The sequence below is a fragment of the Periplaneta americana genome, chromosome 12 (assembly GCF_040183065.1).
Source record: "Periplaneta americana isolate PAMFEO1 chromosome 12, P.americana_PAMFEO1_priV1, whole genome shotgun sequence".
Classification (NCBI taxonomy): domain Eukaryota; kingdom Metazoa; phylum Arthropoda; class Insecta; order Blattodea; family Blattidae; genus Periplaneta; species Periplaneta americana.
The window spans coordinates 157,021,138-157,037,348 of NC_091128.1; the positions used below are offsets into that span (position 1 = coordinate 157,021,138).

At 34.6% G+C, this 16,211-nt stretch overlaps 1 long non-coding RNA gene across 1 annotated transcript; it reads right to left on the reverse strand.

Annotated features, from left to right (window-relative positions):
- Positions 1 to 12,902: 12,902 nt before the first annotated feature.
- LOC138710090 (uncharacterized) lies at positions 12,903 to 15,479 on the reverse strand. The gene is made up of 2 exons (XR_011335057.1): positions 15,292 to 15,479; positions 12,903 to 13,169 (listed from the first exon to the last, which is right to left on the reverse strand). It is a non-coding gene; the product is annotated as an uncharacterized lncRNA (long non-coding RNA).
- Positions 15,480 to 16,211: the final 732 nt, after the last annotated feature.

Consider the following 16,211-nt stretch of genomic DNA (forward strand, 5'->3'; position numbering starts at 1 on the left):
TCCCTGTAAAGTTGATTTGAATAATTTCGAGGGAAAAATTGTTCCGGAGCCGGGTATCGAATTTCCCTCGAAATTATTCAAGTTATTTCTTTTTAAAAGTCCTATTAAATATAACCGTAAGGCAAATGTCAGGTAATCTATGGTGAATCATCGGTCTCACCTCATCCTATTAAAAAAATGTTATGACTCTTGACCTGTTTGACATCCTAATGTAATGTAATGCTAATGTTAAGATCTACGGAATACAAGAAATTAAATACAATAATAGTCCATTGGCGGCTCGTGACCAATTTTCTTGGGGGTTCAAATAATTCGGAAAAATTGAAATTTTTTTCATTATTAAACTTACCTTAAATACATCTGCACAACTGAGTTTTGGAATGCGGACTGTATTGGCTATTGGTACGGGTGTGATTTTTTGGAATTGACAAAATACAGGAAATGTATGACAACTGAATTTTATTCGCAAAAAATAAATCTCACGAAAGTAACAGAAAATGAATGACATTTAACCACGAAGTGTCGCAAAATCTAATAATTTCAACGAAAAGCTTCAGTCACGAAATAAGTAGATATTTGGAGCATTTTTCTTTTTTCTCACGAAATACTCACTAAAACACAGACAACCCTTCTAAATAAAGTTAAAAAATTGAATTTGGTTGTCTTCTCAAGCTGTACGTCAGCTGTAAACAACAATTCTACAAAATGTAAATATTTTCAATCACATTTTTTTTTCAAAACTAACTAAAGTGCTCTTAAGGTGCATGTACACGATTCAATTTTTCTTTCAACGCATTCGAGCAATGCATGCAAGAATGAATGAAACGCATTCAATTGTGCATGCTTTTTCCACTAAAATTGAGAGCGCATGCAGCAATTGAAAGCTGCCCATCGCCAGTGGGTATCTTGTGCTTGATTCGTTTAACAGTAGCATGTAGCGAGCAGCTGATTATTCTAGATGGCCTTGAATAAACTGAAAATTGTTTTGTTTGGTGATGGCGGACCTTTTAAGCTGAAAATGGCTGCAAATACGATTAGCTTTATTGAAGATTATCGCAAATATGAGTGCCTATAGGTGTTCAAGCACAATTTTCAGAATAAAGTAGGCCTAAGTATCGGATTGATATTTAATATTTAATATAGGAAGATGACGTTCAACACGGCGGCGCACCAATAGACACGAAATCTGCATGCATCTTAACTGAACGCTCGTTTTCAACTTGATTTTTTTTTCAATATTTTCCCCAGATTGCAAGCTTAAACGCATGGAAAATTGAACCGTGTAGAACCTTCAAAATACTGCCTAGTTTGCAGTTTTCACTTTGAAAATGACATTAAAGGAAATTGTCCCCCACCTCTGTTTTCCAGAAATTTAAGTAAATATATGAACTTTCCTCCTGCAGAATATAACAAGACGAAACAGAAGAAAAGATTAGCAAGTCCTTGCCTTGCTATATATTTGTAATAGAAGGGAACATTACCCAACCAAAATAGAGCGCAGCCTAATTGAATCTGTTGCAGCTAAAAGGCATTATATTAATTTTTGAAACTTGTTAAAATTTTCCCCTTTTTAGGAGAGGGAAAACGTTATAACTCGAAGAAAGATTCGTTTGTAGGCCTATGCATTCATTATCATAGAGCACTAACAGATAATGCATTTTGGACAACGGAGAAATACATAGAATTGCCCATATTTTTTTAATAAAAATATATTATAAAAATGTCATTATTCCTTTTAGGACTTATATTCGAAATTGATATGTAGTGGTGATAAAAAGCTTGAAATTTAACATGACATTTATTTTATTCAGTATTTATATAGTAAAATTCAATATTAAAGCTCAAAATTAGCATTAATAGTTGATAATAATGACTTTCTAAAAATGTCATGAATACGTATCGTTTAAAAATGTTATGAAATAATACTAAAATCTGTCTTGAACATGTATCTGTAAATTGCACGCCTTTTAGAGTTTTCCTGTGAATTTAATTAGGAAAATCGCACTAAGCATTCTATAATGAACATTTTTATTCACTTATTATGCAGTTTTTTTTTTGGGGGGGGGGGGAATTCAGCAAATTACTATTTTATACAGTATATTGATTTTGACAGGCTGTAATTTTTCTACTACAAAGCGTTATACGTGTAAAATCATATCATTAGGACTATTTTCTTTTCGGTACAAGTTTCATGACTTATTGAGATCCGAAGAAGCTTCGAATACCCGCTGTGACAATGACGTAACAACGATTCGCTATCACTTGTCGCAGAGGTTCTTGCCTCTAACTGTTCCCCATGCGAAGGAAGTAATTTGCATGTCACTGAATCGAGCACTCGTTTCCGACATTTTGCGACGGAAGTGTGACGCACTAATAACATACGTGCACACTTACCGTTGCTGTAGTATGGCATTTTGTACAGAAGGTATCAGAAAACGCTATTTGTGAGAAGGACTACGTAGCCTACCTTAGGACTACTGTTTTAGATTGCAATGCAGTTCTTAACCTAACATCGAAAATGTTTCTGCACCTCAAAACAAAATTTTATTTATTCAACATAGCACAACGGTCATGAAGGAATTCTGATCATTTTAAATAAATAGTTTTTCTTGCTTTTCCACAATTTTTTTTTCTCGAAACTGACTAAATAATGAAGAATAATACACTCTCGTTACAGTTTTAGCTTGTTATTCTCTTTCTCCCCCCCACCAAGAAAAATTGATCCTTCGACATTTCCTCCCCATTTCTGAAAGCGAAATTTCTCGGACGGAACAGTTTCCATTCTTTTCATTGTTCATTTGTTTCTGTATTGTAATAATGGATAGGTTCTACATGTACCGTCCATAGCCACAATACGATCTACAATTTAAGAGAATATTCTTCAAAAAGGCGACAAAGCTACTTGGAAATTGTCACTCTCGTTTCTGATCGGCAATCAGGCATTCAGGAATCCACACCAAATCACGATGTAGGTACGATGTGAAAGACACGCTCATGGGAAATTTCGAAGTCTCTAATCTACGTTCAATCCCAATTTATCCATCCTTAAAAAAAAAAAAACCGTGTCATGCATGGTATCGATATTTTCTGGAGTGGTCACAGAAACAGGTCTTCCAACACAGTGTTCATCTTTGATCTTAGCTCTTTCTTTTAGGCCTAAACTCCGCAACGCAATTTTTATGGTGGCATACGAAGGACAATAATCCCTCAATGTATCCACCATTTCCGCATAAATTTCCTTGCAGAATAACAGTTTCAAAAATACGTATTTTTAATCGACAGATATTCAATTATATCAAAACATAATTTTTTATTAGATAGGGCCTATAATTTCTTTAAAAATCCATAATGTAGACTTGACTAAAATTTTTATCAACAAACATCGAATAACTATTTATCTTTTCCATAATAACAGCGTTCGTGTTTTGTTTATAACCAAGATCTAAAGCTGTATTATTCCTTGGCAGTTGAGAAATTGCCATTTTCGATATGCATTTTTTTTCGCATTTCCACAACAACCCGACATTGCTGTTAGATGTAATTCTTCTAAATAATTGATTAAATTAAATCAATTATTTATATTAAAGTGTTAAAAGTAGTGTACGAAAGATTCAACATGGCTAATTCTTCTGTTTTTCCACATTTACACCACTGTCTAATATATACAGTCACGAAGCTCAATACGTAGGAAACATGTATTTTCAAGTCGTCAATGATAGTTACAGTAGGCCTAACGTGCAAACAGAAATAATAAGATAAAAAATGGATCTTGGGGAATACATGATAGATACTGCATAATGAAAAAGCATGTGTTTCTTTTTATATTTCAAAATTCCATAATGTGTAGGCCTACATTGTTCATTTCACATAGGTGAAAATACGGAGCATCATTATTATTATTATTCATCTTGATTACACAACTTTTAACACTGTATCACTTCGGAATATGTATGATAAGAACTTTCTTGTGTTAAATTTTAACGTAGGCCTACATCGTTTACATGTTTCGACGTTATCATACACATTATTATTATTGCTGCTAGTTGCGTGTAAACTGGTGTTCGCAAATTTACACTTAGTTTCACTATTATAAACTTTTCAACAGCTGTTGGAGAAGACAACTATTTCACCTCGCATTCTGCACGGCTGTATTGTATGAAACCTCATTTAATTCCAGTTACAATCTGGGTTTTACCGCTGACTACTCCAAGTAGCTCATATTTTGTCTGTAATTACGATGAAATTGCCACCACTCGACGGTATGTTATGGAGGTATGAAGATTGAACTCCCATATATAGGCCTATTTGCGTAGAAAGATTTAAGAACTAACATAACTTTCATTAAGGTTCGTTCTCGAAATATAAAATATATGATGTTAACGACTAATCTGCTGGCTTTATATTACTCACAGACAACTCTACATAACCGTAAAGCGCGGTAAAGCATCGCTAAACGAGAAGCAATATAAGGCTAGCTATTGAAGATAGAATGTTAATTGGGAGTGACCATGGTGCGGACTCTTTACACGTCTCCATATGGAGATTGGAGAAACATGCACGAGACGGGTTCGTGGGCTACAAGACCCGAAAATCTTGTTTGAGAAACAAAATAGATGAGAGCTTTGTAAATAAACTCCTTCTAGATACCTACATACGCATGTATGTATGTAAGCAAGCCTATGTATGCATGCAGATGCAGTAATAAAAGCTTGTAATCATCTTCTAGCTCTGCCAATGACAGACATCTGTAATTTATCCTTAGTCACTGGTAAATTTCCAGAGATCTTTAAAGTAGCAAAAGTTTGCCCAATTTTTAAAAAGGGAGTTAAACAAAATATTGAGAACTATAGGCCTATATCCCTATTATCTGGGTTCTCGAAAGTCCTTGAAAAGGTTATGTACAACAGATTAGTCTCATTCCTAGAATATAATAATATACTGTCAAATTCTCAGTTTGGTTTTAAAAAAGGTTAAGGAATCAATAATGCTGTAATATCGTTTATCGAATCAATCCTCATGCTAAAAACAATAAAGAACAAACCGTTGGACTTTTCCTGGACCTTAGCAAAGCATTTGACATGGTTAATCATGAAATTCTAATCTGGAAACTACAACAATTTGGCATAAGGGGACTAGCAGGGAACTGGTTCATCTCGTACTTAAGCAATAGGAAACAGGTTGTACAAATTGGCTCAGTAAAATCAAAATCCGTTCCTATGCCCCATGGTGTCCCTCAAGGCTCAATTCTTGGTCCAATATTATTTCTCCTATACATAAATGATCTCCCGTTAAATATAACTGAAGGGAAAACTGTCTTATTTGCAGATGACACAAACATAATACTGAGTGATAATAAGGAAGAGAACTTGCAAATGAAAATTAATGCAACATCAACGAAACTAGACAAGTGGCTAGCAAATAATAAGCTTAAATTAAATGTAAATAAAACTGTATATGTATCTTTCAATCAATATCCAACTGACCAGATTCACATAGTTCTTAGTAATACCATAATTAAGGAAGTAGAATGCCCTAAATTTTTAGGTATATGGATAGATTCCAGTCTAACATGGGAAAAGCATATACAACATCTAACTGAGAAGCTGAGTCGCTTATGTTATGCTTTTCGAGTCCTTGCGAAGATATCATCCATGGAACTTTTAATATCAGTCTATTTTGGATATGTTCATTCAATACTATCATATGGCATTATTACCTGGGGATCTTCACCAAAAGTGACACAAGTCCTCAAATTGCAGAAAAGAATACTCAAAATCATTAAAAAAGTTCCTATTCGGACTGAAAGTATAAACATTTTCAGAGAACTAAAAATCTGTATATATATTTTAGAAACAGTGTGCTTTATTCATCAAAACATAGATTCCTTTAAAACAAATTCAACCTATCATGAGTATAACACCAGAACATCCCAAAACATACATCTGAATTACCACAGGCTTACCAGAAGTCTTAACAGCATATCACATAGAGGCAGCAATTTATATAATAAACTTCCACAGAAAATCAAAGAACTTAACATAAGAAAATTCAAAAAAGAGGTAAAGAACATTTTATTAACACATATGCCATTTTGCACAAATGAATACTTAAATTTAAAATTTTAGAATTTAACGTTTCTTGATACTGCCCTTGACCATTTATGTTTCAGGTAACTCAGAGTTGAAGAAAAGACAGGGGAAAGCAAAAAGAGAAGATACTTGGTAGAACAGTGGAGACTGAAGATCAAGCTTGTCCTATATATATATTTTTTTCTTTTTTCCTCTCTTTCTTTTTGCATGCCACTTAATATTAAACTGTTAAATTTATTCAGAATTAAGTCTATTTTTGTATTATATTGTATGTTATGTCATTTTTCTTGTGTACTGGCGATGCCATGAATGCTTGTAATTCTATTCGGCTAATAAAGATCTAATCTAATCTAATCTAATCTAATCTAATCTAATCTAATCTAATCTAATCTAATCTAATGCATAAACGTAGATACAATCATTAAGCTACCAAGATATAGGTTACTATCAACCTGTTGCGGCATTTGATTTCAGCGGTCACTTTCTTCAATGGTCGGGCCTGCTCTATTCCTCCATTTGCAGTATAATTTATTATTAATTTCGATAATACTGATCTGTATACTCGACTTACATGCTCAATTCAATATCTGTTTTTCATGCTGGCATTTTTTCCAAAATGAAGGTTACTTCCGGTTCTTGAAACATTTTGTTTGAAGTGGAACCAATTTTACCCTGATCTTCGAATAAATTTCAAGCCGACGCATTCAATCTGAATCTAGGTCTAATATTGACCGAGCCTTATGGTAGTTGAGGAGCCCGCAATGGTGCGCCTCCCACACGCCTCTACCATAAAGCGAGCAGTGAAAGTGACTCCAATTTTATAAGATTTGTTTATAGACGGAACCCAATTTTATCCAAAAATGGTAATAAGTATGTTTCAAGTGGAGACATTTCTGAGTCTGACACATTCAACAGTTCGTACCGAATCTGCAAACAAAAATGTAATTAACAAAAATTCCCATCTTGGTCAGTAAATGACTTCCAGTACTATCGCCGCGCTCTCATGCTTAACATGTCGGCATCATACAATAACGTGCGGTGTGCTTTTAAAACAATTTTGCCGACCGATTGTTGCTCTGTAGGTTTCACTCCAAGCGTCACGTTGTCACGTCTACTTCCTCGATAAGAATAAGCACTATAGTATAGAATTCTTTAGTTGGCAGAGAAATTTAGACAGAGAAAGATATAGTTCTTACCTCTCACTCACTCCGTGGCTGACCGGTCTTCTGCGGGGGGGATGGTGGCAAGAGACAGAAACCCACCATGAAATTATCTGTATATGCAGTGGCGGATTCTTCTACTTTCATGTTGTCACTATCAGAGTCCAAACTTATTACGAAACGATCCACCGCCTTGTCAATCATTCCATCCTTTTGCCAATAAAAATCCTCTTCTCTTTTAACATGTTCACACGCATTTTTCCAATTCTCTGGCGTGATCTTGGACAACGCTTAACTAATTTTATAACTTCACTGGATTTGAAAGATACATTGTGTTTAGGGACATCATTTTTCACCTGTGCCCAGATGAACTCAATGACACTAAAGTTGCAGTGGTATGATAGCAGTCGTACTACGGTATGCCGGTGTGGTTCACTTTGAGCTAAGGTATCCAGTTCGTACCTTACCATTTAATTTTATTATGTCGTACAGTACGATTTTTGTCGCCTTTGGGTCATACTCTATGTTGTTCTGACGTAACCAAGATTGCATGTCTGATTTAGAAGATGCAGAAGTGGGAGCTTTATTTAACTGTACAGAATGGTAAGAGGCGTTGTCCATTACTATAATGCTGTTTTGTGGAATGTTCGCAAGGAGTTTGTTTTCGAACCAATGTTTGGAATTAACGGCGTTCATTTCCTCATAGGGATCGTTGGTAGATTTTGACTTAAAACTGTGATAGGCTCCTAGTATAAATTCAGAGGAAGATCCAGCACGCACAATAATAAGTAGTCCCCCTTTTCCTAAGGGCACGTTCACTATCGTCACAAACCCAAATTTTTCTCTTCGTGTAATTAATTTTTATCCATGTTTCGTCTAGGTAAACGATAGGGCGGCCGGTTATTCTTAAGTCGCGCATCCTCCTCAAGAAATGGAATCGCTTAGCAATTATGTTGGGGTTCTCTAGCAGAAGCTTCCATCCGAAGTTATTCTTAGCGTAACGGAAATTAAGTTTTTTTTGTAATTCCCATACCGATCATTTGCTGCCAGAAAATAACCCAAACTTATCGAGAGCATCAGGAATATCTTCCACACTCGGAATGAAATCAGCTTTATACAAGGAGTAAATCTGCCTCTTCATGGCGGCCGCAGTGAACGAGTCTGTATTGGTTTTCGTGGGAGTTCTTTGCGGCCACTTTTTGCCCGGAGTTGACACTTTTCATTCTGATTCATCTGCTTCTCTCTTTTCATTTAGAATACGGTAAACAGTGCGTTCAGATACTCCACATGCAGCAGCAGTTCGTTTCGCTACTTCGACTACTCTTATTGTAGGATTTCCGACTTTCAAGGCATCATACTCCTCTACGAAAAACTTATGTACATTGCACACTATATCCCTGGAGTCAGACTGCAGTTTCTTTCCTCTTATTCCTAGACCAAGAATCACGAACACTAGGACAAGTAGACCTAATATAAAGCACAACACTTCTAACATTTTAATAATTATAAAATTATTATAGGCACCTTCTCAAACTGCACTGAAAAATGTCGCTAACACATAGTTGTAATAAAATCCACCACTGACAACCTTTCCAGATGTGCTGATGAGGGAGAGGGAGGAAAGAAAGAGGAAGTGCTGTTACACAAGTGTCTGTGTCATAGGATTAGTTCAACTCACCCTCCCTGACCCTTCCCAAGACATCAGGTAGCTCTGCCAACATAGACCTTCTCAAGTATAGTTTGTTATTTTGTTAAATGGCTATTATTATTATTATTATTATTATTATTATTATTATTATTATTATTATTATTATTATTATTATTATTATCATCATTATTTCATATACGAGTACGTTGACATTCTTCACTCTTAATTTTTAATCACATACCTTAATGTTCGTCCTCAGCACAAGACATTGCAACCTCGGTTTTAGTCCACGTGGATTAGACAAGTAGGTGTCATTTAACAATGGAAGCAGCTTATTGGTTGCAATATTGAAATTGAGGCGAGTGATTGGAGCAGCGACTTGAGAAGTTGAAAACAATAATGCAATTAAATTTCAAAGTCCTGCCGAATGTTATGCACGAGGCCGCTCAAAGACCTGCCGAATGTTAACCATGAGAGCGCGGCGATAATACACTATAATTGCTTCAAGCTGTCCTCTTGCTCTGCCGCCTCATTTAGGATTTGCAAGTTTACCGTACGTCCGTACCTACTTTGTAACTAAAAAATGCAAATTTGAGTTGCTGCACTTTTACTGAGGGGGGGGGGAGGTCTAAATTAGGGTAAAAACATGGAGTTGTTCATTTCGCCTCTCCGAGTAGCGCACCTCGCCATTCACTCGCCGTGCACCTCGCATCTCGCCTCAGCAGAGCATAGTGAAGCAATTCACCTCGCCATGATTCTCGCCGTTACGCGGACAATGAGTACAGATGTGAGATTCTCCATGAACACAACGTGGTAAATACTAATAAATTTATTGGTCGTACCTATTAGTACTTTAAAAATGTTTACAAATTCTGACAGTGTTAGCGATTTATCTACGAGTACTGCAATGAAGTGGTTACTTTCCAACAGAAGAAAATACAGCGTGCATCCAATTCGATTAGATTAGATTAGATCTTTATTAGCCGAATAGAATCACAAGCATTCATGGCGTCGTCAGTACACAAGAAAAATGACATAACATACAATATAATACAAAAATAGACTTAATTCTAAATAAATTTAACAGTTTAATATTAAGTGACATGCAAAAAAAAAGAGAGAAAAAAAATAAAAAAATATATATATAGGACAAGATTGATCTTCAGTCTCCACTGTTCTACCTAGTATCTTCTCTTTTTGCTTTCCCCCGTCTTTTCTTCAACTCTGAGTTACCTGAAACATAAATGGTCAAGGGCAGTATCAAGAAACGTTAAATTCTAAAATTTTAAATTTAGGTATTCATTTGTGCAAAATGGCATATGTGTTAATAAAATGTTCTTTACCTCTTTTTTGAATTTTCTTATGTTAAGTTCTTTGATTTTCTGTGGAAGTTTATTATATAAATTGCTGCCTCTATGTGATATGCTGTTAAGACTTCTGGTAAGCCTGTGGTAATTCAGATGTATGTTTTGGGATGTTCTGGTGTTATACTCATGATAGGTTGAATTTGTTTTAAAGGAATCTATGTTTTGATGAATAAAGCACACTGTTTCTAAAATATATATGCAGGGTACAGGTAAGATTTTTAGTTCTCTGAAAATTTTTATACTTTCAGTCCGAATAGGAACTTTTTTAATGATTTTGAGTATTCTTTTCTGCAATTTGAGGACTTGTGTCACTTTTGGTGAAGATCCCCAGGTAATAATGCCATATGATAGTATTGAATGAACATATCCAAAATAGACTGATATTAAAAGTTCCATGGATGATATCTTCGCAAGGACACGAAAAGCATAACATAAGCGACTCAGCTTCTCAGTTAGATGTTGTATATGCTTTTCCCATGTTAGACTGGAATCTATCCATATACCTAAAATAAGGAACGCACTAAACTTGGTGAATTCTATCAATTATATCAGCAGCTTAAGGCATTTCCAGATAGATTTTACGAATATTTAAGAATGTCTCAGTCAACGTTTAATTACATCTTGATGCTAATAGAACCTAAAATCCAAAAAGTGTACACTAACATACATAAACAACCAATCAGTGCTGAAGAGAGGTTGGTAATGACTCTCAGGTAATTAATAATTATACAGTATATAATAATGTACCATTATCAAAATTTAACTTCTTACTGTATTAGCAAAAATCTTTTACTGTCAATCACAATAAGAAACACATTCTTTCAATATATTGTGCAAAAGTTTGACGTCGGTATAAACACTTTTTGTTCTGAAAACGAAATGAATAATATTTTTTTTATTTATTTTATTTATTTATTTAGAATATTAACGTGCAAAAACAACAGCACAAGGCCAATTACAGTTTTGCACGATACAAAACAGAACAAAACAACAAATGATGAGAATGAATGATAGAAAATGGCAATGAGATGAAATACAAACAATATAATGGTCTACATCAATCATTGATCAAATAATAATTATAAAATTATAAAATTAGTACAATGAGAATTGAAATAATGGAATGGTCTACATGAATCAATAGACCAAATGCAAGAAATATGGACAAATAATTATTAAAATTAGATCAGTGAGTTAAAACTCAAAGATATACTACACATTAAATGGATCCAAGTTGAATCCATGCAAATTAGCATATTTAATGCATCTGCAGACCGGAGAGAGAGATTTAGGATTCTTATTATAAAACAATTTATGAAATCTTAAACCATTAGCAGGAATACGAAGACTGATATTGCTTATGAAAGATTCACAATCAATATCACCCTTAATGACTTTGCAAAAAAATAATCAAGATCCTGACGTCTGGTGAACAAACTACCGCAATTGAAATAATTGCATTTAATCTCATAGTTATAATCGGAATTTGGTAAAAATCTATAAGAACACAAGGAAATAAATTTTCTTTGGATATTCTCCAATTTAGCCGAGTCAGTGGAAGTAATTGAGTTCCATACTACAGATGCATATTCAAGCTTGGATCTAACCAACGTATAGTATAAAATTAATAAACACATAGGAGTGGAAAAAGAATAAGTTATAGACCTAATTAGACCAAGCATTCTTAACGAATGGGTATAAATATATTGCACATGATCATGGAAATATAATTTTGAATCAAGTAGGACACCAAGATCTCTAATACAATCTTTCCTAGTAATTACGACATTACTGAGAGAATAGTTAAATTTTAGGGAGAATATTTTCCGTGAGAAGGAAATAACAAAAGTTTTGGATTGATTAATTTTCATTCCATTTTCAACAGACCATTGTGAAATTGAATTAATGTCATTTTGAAGAATTTGACAATCAGCCGAACTATTAATTTTACGAAAGATTTTGAGATCATCCGCAAATAAAAGGCAGCTAGAACTTATTCTTTTACTTATAATAATAATAATAGTAATAATAATAATAATAATAATAATAATAATAATAATAATAATAATAATAATGATAAAGGCTTTAAAAATGAACATACTGTAATATAATAAGCAATTAAGAACTGCAAGATTAAAAAAAAAAAAGAAATAAGAATTTCCTTCCAATCTTATGCCTTGAGAGGATGGATGGAGAGAATCATGACGTTCCGTTGCGACAACCGACCAATCAGAACGCCAGTTTCAGGCAGCTGCATCTTGAAAATCAAACCAGTTTGATTCCCGCTGAACGGCGAGATGAACTACTCCAGCATGTTTGTACCCATTATATATCGTTGGTTTGTTTCCTAATCGCCACGCGGCGATATGCGTGGCGAGATGAACAACTCCAACATGTTTTTACCCTTAGAATCCATTGCGTTATCACCCCGAACAAAGTCTGCGATAAATTCGAAAATTTTATCTTTTGTCTACGATTTCGAGTAATTCTAGAGAATAGAAGTTAAACAATGCATAATAAGGTTAGGTTACTTTGCATTTACAGCCAGATAATGTTGAGACCTAATATAGTTTCTTGCAAGGATTCTGGGATATTTGGAAGGTTTAGCATTGAAATGCACAAAAATTCAATTATGGAATTAATTTAAACACCGATTTATTTGCTTAAAATTACATTGTAACTGCTACATGAGAATTAAGACTGCTTTTCTGCAGTTCACATATCCTCACTTCGTATTTAATTCCTGTAGTAAGTGAACATTGTTCTGCCAAGCTGAACATCACCTCCCCATCGCTGCTCTTACTTCAATCTTCGTTCCACATTCACGTGAACAACGCAGTCTGATCAGAGCTGCCAACTTCCTGTCATCACCTGGCTGTCTAGCAACCATAACTTGCTAATTTTCCTGAAATAACAGATCAGAGATGTTAGATTTTGAACTTTTTCGAGTAAAGTAATAGGCAGTGTCTAGTATATACAGTCACGAAGCTTGAGTTGTGAGGATCTAGGAACAATAGACTGTGCCGGTACTATTTCGCATTGTCTTAATGAGGCGATAGTAGCGATCCCAGTGGTTAGCAACTGTATGTATGCGTATTTCCTTCCTATTGAGCTTCGTGACTACACTAGACTGTCGTATAGGTCTACAATACAGTTTTCGGCCATTAAGATGGCCATATACGTATTCAATTTCATTTAAATTTAACATTTTTCGGTTTTTATTGCATTTAATGAGAAATTTCGTTTTGAAATGTGATTTGTTTATGAGTATTAATATTTCATTTATATTGAAATTATTTACACCTTGGGATGTGACGTTTGTGTTTGCGATTGTTGCGTTGCCTGCTTGTGAATTTGGGTGGGGTGGGCCCAGGTTAAATAACCGTAGTACTGCATATCTGGATGTTAATGGGGCAGATGCACCGAAGTGCGATATCTGCTTTGCTAATTTGAAAGCATCCTAGCAATCGTGTGGATTGAAGTCTTACCGACATCTCTGCATGCGATTTACCGTAAAATATTATTTGTAACATTTTAATTATTTCAAAATTCAACAACTGTTTAAAAAATGGCAGTACTTTCATTAGACCTACTATTTTAAATTTATGTATTTATACACGTTCTTTAGTGCCGAGCAAAAAACATCCATAAAGATTTAATTTTTATATGTTGGAACAATTTCATAATCCGTGGCGCTACAGCCCATGAAGGGCCTAGACCGACCAGCCGGCTGCTGGCCTCACGCCCACATGCCGAAGCAGAGGTGGACGATCATCCAACCAGAATGGAGGTATCGTGTGGTTAGCACGATGATTCTCCCAGCCGTTATAGCTGGCTTTCGCAACCGGATTTCGCTACCTATCGTTGCTCCTCAAGTGCATCACGATGCTGGGTGGGTACCGGTCCCATACACTGGCCGAAATTTCATGAGAAAATTTCTTCCCCATGAGGACTCGAACCAGCGCGCATTCTGTAACGTGAGTCCTAGGCAGGATGCCTTAGACCACGACGCCACGAAGCGGGACTTTGAATAGTTTCACCGATTTAAAAAATTTAAGTGAAGTAATTTAATTTTTCAAATTATTTGTTTTACATGAATTCAAACAAGTGCCAGAAAACATTCCGCATTTAGTTTCAAGTTTCATGCAATTTGGCTAAAAAAAAAAAAGCGGCATACAGACTTTCTGCAACCTCAAAAGTTTAAAAACTAAGTTATTAGGCCTACAAACAAAATAATTTTTTTATAGAAAGAGGCTGAAACTCCTAGCTCAAATGTTTTATAGTCAAATTGACAAAAGTTATGTTGAAAGTCCATTAGGGTGATCAATGTGATTTATGATCAACCCCACCAAGTTTGAAAAAAAAAAAAACAACCGAGACATGTGCAATCAGTCACCTTTAGGGGGCAAGGGAGGATCATGGACTGGGCGCCAGAGGGGCCCACCCGAATTTTTATACAATTTTTAGGGAAATTTATCCCAATATTCACAAAAATGTTTTTTACATGAAAAATGAATATATACTTTCCGCTTTCATAAAATAAAATATAAATAATTGATTAAATGGCGATCTTACTCGTGTTGTGTAAGAATGTGCGGCTTACAGCTGTTTCGGTGCTTCTTCACACCATCCTCAGAGCCTACAGTTGTAAACCGCACATGCTTACACAACACGAGTAAGATCGCCATTTAATCAATTATTTATATTCAAGTGTTAAAAGTAGTGTACGAAAGATTCAACATGAAATAAAATATGTCCGGAAAAAAAAGACTACAAATTGTAAAATTTTGCCTGTCACGGTAACAATTTTGTAAAACAGGAATGACAAATTGTCAAGGTTTTTCCCGACAGGCGAAATATTTTATGAAAAAAATTTAACAATTTCTAGAGTCATTTGTTATTTGTAAGAATGATATTTAGACCTACAATTGTCAAGTTTTATGAAATAGGACCCAGTTACAAACTTATCAACAGTGTTCGACAATGCTGTAGCTCATGTTAAGATAGGAATTACTCTGAAATGTTACCAACGAGCTATCCAGATGATGTTCAAACTATTCAGCTTTTAGGACGCATCTGTACGCTTCGTGTTCCACAGCCTTCCTCAGCGCAACGTGTAGTCAATCTGCAACAATCACCTGAAATAATATCGAAATGAGACGTTAACTTTCTAATAAGAGATAGTAGATCGATTCTGTTTCGCCAAGAATGTGCCTCAGAACACGAATTTAAAGAGAAAATACATTTATCGATTCTTCCACATTAGGAACCAGAATAAGTACTTTATACAAAAACCGCATTTAATGAAAACACCCGCGAAAGTATCCGTTCTAATTTATATTCAATGCTCGTAAAAATATTGTTACCAAACACTTAAGGGGAGAAGATATTGAAATTTGAGATCGTTCGCAATTTACGCACAATTTCAAATCTTTGTATGCAGAAAAACTATTGCTTCTACAACTCATTCGAGATTAATTTTTGAAGAGAAAAACCGTACCTGAATTCTTAAAAAATAAAGTTTTATACTTCACCCACATAATTTAAAGATATTCAGAACTTTTTACAACATTTTACGCCTAAATGTACAATTTTGATTTTAGTTTTTGAGAATTTTAAGATACGCAATTAATCTTTCAAAAGAATGAGGTATTTTTAGATAAATTATGAAGGCATATTTTTTAAATACGAACAAAAATTTCATAATCTTGTAAAGAAAGCCTACCGAATATCGTGCAAGTAGTACTAATAGTTCCGAAAATTAAACTTTTCGCATGGAATAAAAGAAAAAAAGTCACAGGAAATTGCAATCATAGTGTCGTTTAAAAACTCGAAAATGCATCACAGCAGCCGATATCTAAAATGTTTAAATTTTATGTAATTCATGTTGCACATAACAAAAGTACGAATTTTAAATGAAACTAAAAAAAAATTAAGAAAAAAGCCG